We start from the raw sequence: 9,174 nt of genomic DNA, 5'->3' as shown, positions 1-9,174 counted from the left end.
AATGAGGTGGATGAAACTTGAGCTTATTACACAGAGTGAAGTAAGTGAGAAAGAAAAACACCAATATAGTGTATTAATGCATATATATGGAATTTAGAAAGATGATAATGACAACCCAATGTGAAAAAAGCAAAAAAAGACACAGATATAAAGAACAGACTTTTGGACTCTGTGGGAGAAGGCGAGAGTGGGATGATTTGAGAGAATAGCACTGAAACATGTTTATTACCATATGTGAAATAGATGACCAGTCCAAGTTCTATGCATGAAACAGGGCACTCAAAGCTGGTGCACTGGGATGATCCAGAGGGATGGGATGGGGAGGGAGGTGGGAGGGAGATTTGGGATGGTGGGACACGTGTACACTTGTGGCTGATTCATATCAATGTATGGCAAAACCCACCACAATATTGTAAAGTAATTAGCCTTTAATTAAAATAAATAAATAAATAAGTAAGTAACCTTATAAACATCTCCTTATGATAAAGGGACACTGTGTGTATTGAGCACCAGTGAGGACTCTCAATAAGAGATGAGACAATTACACACCTACTTTACTCACTTGGAAGTCATAATGGAGATCTTAACTTTGGCAAAGGATGAAATGATCCATGTGTTTTAGTCAAAAATATCCTTTATTAATTTCTTATAGTAATAGGGATTTGGGAATTCTTGCCCATAGCAGAGTATGAAGGTAGGAATCCATAGTAATAAGATGAGAAACATTCATCAAAGTGGTGGAGAAAGAAGTTGTGGAGGTCACCTCTCCCCATGAACATACCAAATACATCTACGTGTGGGACAATTCTCACTGAAAACTAATTGGAAACTGGCAGAAACACTCCTGTATAAGCCAGGCTATAAGAATGATACACACATCATCAGGTAGGAAAGGAAGAGAAGTGATTGGGTCCGGACATATGCCTCTGGGAAGAGACTCAGAGGAAAAGGATGATTACATGGGCAGACACCTGCCCTGGGGAGTGAGTGATTTGAGCCAGAGACTGGGCGCCTCTGTCCTGGAGTTCTACATGGAGGAGAAAAACCTCTTACTGGTTCGAGGACTGCTGCAACAGATAGAAGGACTGTGGAAGCCTGGACTCTGCTGGTGAAGAGTGCACATGTACTGACTTGCCCCCAGGCAGGGTGCAAAGTGTTCTGCCCTAGCTGGTGCCAGCTGTCGGGTGACTACCTAGCCACAAGCCCCAGCCTTGCAAATGCTCTGCTCACTCCACATCACAGTTTGGCGCTGGATCTGGGGCAGACATGACTGGGCACAAGACTGGATCATGGAATGCAGAGGCTATGGAGTCCCTGGGTGGAGCCTGAGCTGCACCGTAGGGGCTGTTGTTAGCACTTACTCAAAGAGTGCCTCAGAAGCAGCCCAAATCTTGGATAGCAGCCGCTTTACCACAACTTGCCCCTGATACATGCTAAGATTTCATTCAGGCACTGCCTGCTCTGACCAGTGGTTCCACCACAAGGTGGGGGCATGAGTTGGGGCAGAGGCTGGGAGTGGTAGTTGGCTATGAAGGAATAAATAAGGGTGGGAACATGCACTCAAGGCTGCCTCTGAGTAGAGTCATGGGAACCTGCACAGGCAATGCATTGGACCTTCCTCGGGCAGAGGCCCTGCTTGCTTGAGCACTAACTTCCCTTGGGACAGGGGTTCCAGTGCAGGAAGAGGGAAAAGTAAATACACACTTAAAGGGAACAGCCTGCCAACGGAATTCCCACCAAAAAAGTGTTAGAACTAATAAATGAATTCAGCAAAGTTGCAGAATACAACTATGCTCCAATAAAAAAAATAAATAAAAATAATAGAGTGAATTGATGACCAATGTTTTATTCTTTCCAAAAAAAAAAAAAAAAAGTGCTACATTTATTTAGATTGGCCAAGGGAAAAACCGAGGAGATTTTATTTTAAAATATCAGGAATGAAAGAGGTGACATAACAATTGTTAAAAACAAGACAATAGGTCCAAAATGGAGTCATTTACGCTAAGCTTCTGGTCATCAAACAGAGACTTAACCTCATTACAGTTCCAACTCTCCCAAAAGTGTAATCTTAAACAAGTCAGTCATAAATCAACTAATCAGCACTAGTTAAACAGTCTTCATAGACCTAGGCCATCCTCTATAGGAAAGTGACCTTGCCACAACCTTTCTGCTTTTTGCTAGCATAACCTCTTAATTCTTGTTCCCTTTTGCCTATAAAAGTCTTTCACTTTGTAAAGCTCCTTGGAACTCCTTTCTGTCTACTAGACTGGATGCTGCCTGGTTCATGAATCATTGAATAAAGCTAATAAGATCTTTACAATTTACTCAGCTGAATTTTGTTTTGTAACACTACCAATGCTACAACATTAAAAGGATTATAAGGGAGTACTATGAAAAACTGTATGCCAACAAGTTAGATAACTATATGAAATGTAAAAATTACTGGAAAGATACAAAGCAATAAAACTGACTCAAAAATCAATAGAAAACCTGAATAGACTTTTCACAAGAGATTGACTTATTAATCAAAATACTTCTCACATGGAAAAACCCAGTATCAGATGTTTTCACAAATGTACTCTATATTTAAGGAAAGCTTAACATCTTTTAAAAACACTTCCAATATATGCGCTTAACATAGGAGCACTGCAATATGGAAGGCAAATGCTACCAAGTATGAAAGGGGAAATTAACAGTAACACAATAATAGTGGGAGACTTTAATACTGCATTCACACCTATGGATAGGTCAACTAAACAGAAAATTAGCAAGGAAACTCAAACTTTAAATGATACAATGGACCAGTAAGACCTAACTGATGTCTATAGGACATTTCACCGCAAAACAATGAATTTCACCTTCTTCTCAAGTGCACACGGAACCTTCTCCAGGATAGATAACATCCTGGGCCATAAATCTAGCCTTGGTAAATTGAAAAAGAATTGAAATCATTTCAAGCATCTTATCTGATCACAATGCAGTAAGATTAGATGTCAAATACAGGAAAAACACACACACAGAACACATTCATACATGCTCATTTTACAAACAGGAACATACTCATACATTCAGTCACACATATGGGCATCCCCATCTCAACATGATCACACACTCAAATGTTAACACATTCAACCATGCACACATATTAATGAAATTGTACACATGTATACTCTTACATATGATGGTTTGTACAAATCACATGTCCAGTCTTATGCCCATATTCATATACACATGCACAAACATCTCTGCGTTCTCTCACACACACGTACCTGCTGTCACCCCTGAATATGCTTACAAATTCACTAAAAGAAATTTGTGCTCATAAGCATATATTCACACATTCACTGACACAAGCATCCTCAATTCTCACACACATGTAAACACACATATTTTGAGACCACCAATGCACACATTCACTCATTCACACAATTCACATAAAAGACACACTCATATCTCACATGAACACATTTCCTCATTTACACATATTAGCGCACACTTGAAGGTGAAAGAGGAGAGTGAAAAAGCCGACTTAAAACTCAAGATTTAGAAAACAAAGATCATGGCATCCGGTCTCATCACTCCATGGCAAATAGGTGGGGAAACAATGGAAACAATGACAGACTTTATTTTCTTGGGCTTCAAAATCACTGCAGATGGTTACTGCAGCTGAAATTAAAAGATGCTGGCTTGACAAACATAGACAGTGTTTTTAAAAGGCAGAGATATCACTTTGCTGAGAAAGGTCAAAACTATGATTTTTCCAGTAGCCATGTATGGATGTGAGAGTTGGACCACAAAGAAGGCTGAGCACCAAAGAATCGATAGGCACAAATTGTCATGCTGGAGAAGACTCTTGAGAGCCCGTTGGACAGCAAGGAGATCAAACTTGTCAATTCTAAAGGGAATCAGTCCTGAACATTTATTGGAAGGACTGATGCTGAAGCTGAGGTTCCAGTCCTTTGGCCAACTGGTGGAAAGATTGGACTCATTGGGAAAAGACCCTGATGCTGGGAAAGATTGAGGGCAGGAGGAGAAAGGGGCAACAGAGGATGAGATGGTTGGATGGCACCACTGACTCAAAGGACAAGAGTTTGAGCAAACTCCAGGAAATAGTGAAGGACAGGGAAGCCTGGCATGCCGCAGTCCATGGGGTTGCAAAGAGTCAGGCATGACTGAGTGACTGAAAAACAACCAAGGGCACTCAAAAACAGGGACATACTCACATTCATTGACTTAACGTGCATTCTCACAGACTCACACTCACAGAAACCCAGTCATATAGATGATGTGCTTACACGCAGCCTGCTCACAGGCACGTTGACACACTCAAACAGAAATCTGATTACATAGCCTCTCTGACACAAGCATACTCACACTCACCATCAACTCAAACATTCACTCACACACACAAAGATTAACTCACTCAAATTTAGCATAGAGCACACTTCCCTGGTGGCTCAGACGGTTAAGCGTCTGTCTACAATGTGAGAGACCCGGGTTCGATCCCTGGGTAGGGAAGATCCCCTGGAGAAGGAAATGGCAATCCACTCCAGTACTATTGCGTGGAAAATCCCATGGACAGAGGAGCCTGGTAGGCTACAGTCCATGCAGTCGCAAAGAGTCGGACACAACTAAGCAACTTCACTTTCACACGCTCACATTAACAGGCTTATGAAAACAAATATAGATATTCCCTCACTGACACAAGCATGTAAACACATATACAGAGACTCACAAATTCCATAGGCTTGAACACACCCATTTAATTCAACACTCAAATATTGTTACATAACATACTGTAAGACATGAAAAAGTTCACAAATTCACTCTCACAAATGTTTTTGTTGTTCAGTCACTCAGTCATGTCCGACTCTTTGAGGCCCCATGGACCACAGCACGCCAGGCTTCCCTGTCCTTTTCCACCTCCCAGAATTTGCTCAAACTCATGTCCATTGAGTCGGTAATGCCATCCAACCATCTTGTCTTCTGTCATCCCCTTCTCCTGCCTTCAATCTTTCCCAGCATCAGGGTCTTTTCTATGAGTCAGCTCATCTTCTGTTTCAGCATCAGTCCTTCTAATGAATATTCAAGACTGATTTCTTTTAGGACTGACTGGTTTGATCTCCTTGCAGTCCAAAGGACTCTCGAGAGTCTTCTCCAACAGCACAGTTCAAAAAGCATCAGTTCTTCAGTGGTCAGCCTTCTTTACGGTCCAACTCTCACATCCATATATGACTACTGGAAATACCATAGCTTTGACTTGATGGACCTTTGTCGCTAAAGTAATGTCTCTGCTTTTTAATACACTGTCTACGTTGGTCATAGCTTTTCTTCCAAGGAGCAAGGGTCTTTTTTAATTTCATGGCTGCAGCCACCATGTGCAGTGATTTTGGAGCCCAAGAAAATAAAGCCTGTCACGGTTTCCATTGTTTCCCCATCTATTTGCCATGAAGCGTTGGGACCAGGTGTCATGATTTTAGTTTTTTGAATATTGAGTTTTAAGCCAGCTTTTTCACTCTCCTCTTGCACCTTCATCAAGATGAAGAGCCTCTTCACTTTCTGCCATACAGGTGGTGTCACCTGCATATCTGAGGTTATTGATGTTTCTCCTGGCACTCTTGATTCCAGCTTGTGCTTCATCCAGCCCAGCACTTCTCATGATGTACTCTGCATATAAGTTAAATAAGCAGGGTGACAATTTCCAGCCTTGACGTACTCCTTTCCCAATTTTCAACCAGTCCTTTGTTTCATGTCCGGTTCTAACTATTGCTTCTTGACCTGCATACAGGTTTCACAGGAGGTAGGTAGTGTGTACAAAAACACGTTCACGTGTATGTGCATGCTCCCACCTTCAGTCACTTACATTAAAATGTTTACTGTTTACTCACTCAAATGAACATGCTGACAAATTATTCACATGCAGACACACTCATGTACATTCACATCCACATGGTCACACATTCACTCATTAATACAGATGTGCTCACACCATCATTGCCTCACGTGAACATGCTCATGCTGCTGCTGCTGCTGCTAACTCACTTCAGTCGTGTCCGACTCTGTGAGACCCCATAGACAGTAGCCCACCAGGCTCCCCCGTCCCTGGGATTCTCCAGGCAAGAACACTGGAGTGGGTTGCCATTTCCTTCTCCAGTGCATGAAAGTGAAAAGTGAAAGGGAAGTCACTCAGTCGTGTCCGACTCTTAGCGACCCCATGGACTGTAGCCCACCAGACTTCTCCATCCATGGGATTTTTGAAGCAAGAGTACTGGAGTGAGGTGCCATTGCCTTCTCCGGAACATGCTCATAGATGTATTCAAATACGTAGACATAACTAGTCACACTATAATAAATTCACTGTGTGCAAACTTGCACAAGAATTCACTCAATCACATGAATATTCCTACAAGTTCAGTCACACAGGTTCATGAATACATAAACTCAGGTGCTCCCAGACATTCACTTTCACATGCACACTAGCACTCTCACAGTCAGGAACATGCTCACATGGATGCTCTCCTACAAACATCCATGCTCACATGGATGCTCTCCTACAAACATCCATGCTCACATGGATGCTCTCCGGAACATGCTCATAGATGTATTCAAATACGTAGACATAACTAGTCACACCATAATAAATTCACTCTGTGCAAACTTGCACAAGAATTCACTCAATCACATGAATATTCCTACAAGTTCAGTCACACAGGTTCATGAATACATAAACTCAGGTGCTCCCAGATATTCACTTTCACATGCACATTAGCACTCTCATAATCAGGAACATGCTCACATGGATGCTCTCCACAAAGAAGAAATATTCCCTCATAAAGAAAATACACCCATATGTATTTACATTCAGATGATCACATTTCACTCATACAAGAATACTCCACATGTTACCTAGTTTGCAGCATGAAACATGATACACATTCACTGACTCACAGGAAAGTGCTAATAACATCCATACACATGGCTTCAAATTCAGGTATACACTTGGACACACACAAACATGCATTTCAACACTCAAACATTACTTTAACCTACTCTGACATGTACAAGTTCATAGTTCACTCTCTTGAATAGTATTACTCACACGTGCAGACACTGACACATTCACTCACATAAACATACTCAGATCTCACTCACATGAAAATTATCACACATTCACTCACTGCATACATGATCAAAAATTCACTCACACTCATGAGGTTAGTGTACCCACAATGACACACTCATTTACACATGCAGGCCAACACTGACATAAAGAAGAACATGCCCAGGTATTCATCTGCACACAAACAGTAAAGCTCACTAGGAAGCTCACAAATTCAGTCACATAAATACACTTACATTCACTGACACACATATATGTGCCTTTACACAAATACAACCATATATTAATAAGATTACACAAAAACACATAAACACGCTAACATGTGTGTTCATGCTCACAAATACCTTTGTACAATCGAGCACACACATGTTCACTAAAGCAAAAATTTACTCACAATGGACCGCTCTTACCTATGAACAGGCTCAAATACACACTGACACTGTCACATTTATGCTCACGTGCAAAAATGCTCAAACAAAAATATCCAAATAACAAATACACTAAAAAAATACTCAAAACATTTACTTACCAAAAACGCTCACTCATTAGCTCCCACCAATGTGATGAAAATCTCACTCACATGCCAGCACACATTCAGATTGTTGATTTGAAACCTCATGAGTTCCCTGGATGAAATTTGAAACTCACTCCCATGTATGAAGGGCAAGGAGATACCAGAGCAAGAGGCAGAGCACTCCAAGTGGGTGGGTGGCAATTTTTTTTTTTTTAACTCTAGAAGGGAAATTTCTTTATATATATATACACACACACACACTCACATATATATATTTATGTATATATATATATATTTTTAATTGGAGGCTTCTAATTGGAGACTTTACAATATTGTGGTGGTTTTTGCCATACATTCAATTGAATCAGCCATGGATGTACATGTGTTATTAGCAAGAGAACTTACATACAAGGCTTGTGTTGAGTGGCCACACGACAAGTAGTTCTCCATGCCTGCCTGTCAGAATCTTAAGTTTATATGGCGAATTTAATGGGGCTCAGCCAAATGTCTTGTCCATATTATCTCAACAGCAATATTCCTCTTTCAAGGCTGTGTCTTTAAAACAGGACCTAGTATGGGAACTGTGGGCAGAACATACAGTCCAAGGATGAGGAGGGCGTGAGGAAACTCTGATTGCCAAGATTCAGCTCTTGGGTCAAGCAGTAGTCATGTCTTCTTTTTAAAAAAAATTTAAGTATTTCTATTTGGCTATGCCAGGTCTTTGTTTTGACACACGGGATCTTCAATCTTCATCGCGGCATGCAGGATCTTTTTAGTTACAGCATGAGGGACCTTTAGCTGTGGCATGTAATCCCTTAGTTGCGGCATGTGGGATCTAGTTCCTTGACTAGAGATTGAGCCTGGGCCCCCTGCATTGGGAATGTGGCATCTTAGCCGCTGGACCACCAGAGAAGTCCCTGTCATATCTTCTTGATCTTCTCCAACATTCCATCCCTCATGACTGATTCTTACACTCTTATACATCCCCCTCTTCTGCCATGTGCCCTGAGCCATTAACAAGGCATTTTATTAGCATGGAAATAGTTCATTTGGTGGCTGTCTAGCTGCATTGGAGGCAGATACCCCAATAATAATATAAGCATATGCAAGAGAAAAGACAGATTATGATTCCTGATGAATAATCTTTTTTGTTCTCCCCACCAAGAGCTCCATGATCTGAACCACTGAAAATAAGTCCCCTAAGCAGGGAGTTGGATCACTCAAGGTGTTCACTTGTGTGACTGAATAAGGATGATACATTAGTAGACTCATCAGGTATGAACGTATAACATTCTGTTACCCAACGGTTGTGTTGATTCCTTCGGCAGGCCCTTGAGCAGACCTACTGAAGGAAGGTATTTCCATCAGAGTTCATTGTGTGACCAGACACTGGAGCAGCAGTAGTCTAAAGATGAAAAGACAGATATTTAGTAGGGACTTGTATGGAAAGTCTTCCCCTCACATAAAAATTACACTTCTGGCCTAATCCTTAGATGTTAATGGTTAATGTGGCTGTTGCATTAGGAGCTTGACCTGGTTG

Source organism: Bos taurus, unplaced genomic scaffold (assembly GCF_002263795.3).
Source record: "Bos taurus isolate L1 Dominette 01449 registration number 42190680 breed Hereford unplaced genomic scaffold, ARS-UCD2.0 Leftover_ScbfJmS_935, whole genome shotgun sequence".
NCBI lineage: Eukaryota > Metazoa > Chordata > Mammalia > Artiodactyla > Bovidae > Bos > Bos taurus.
Note: the sequence above shows the minus strand (reverse complement) of the source record.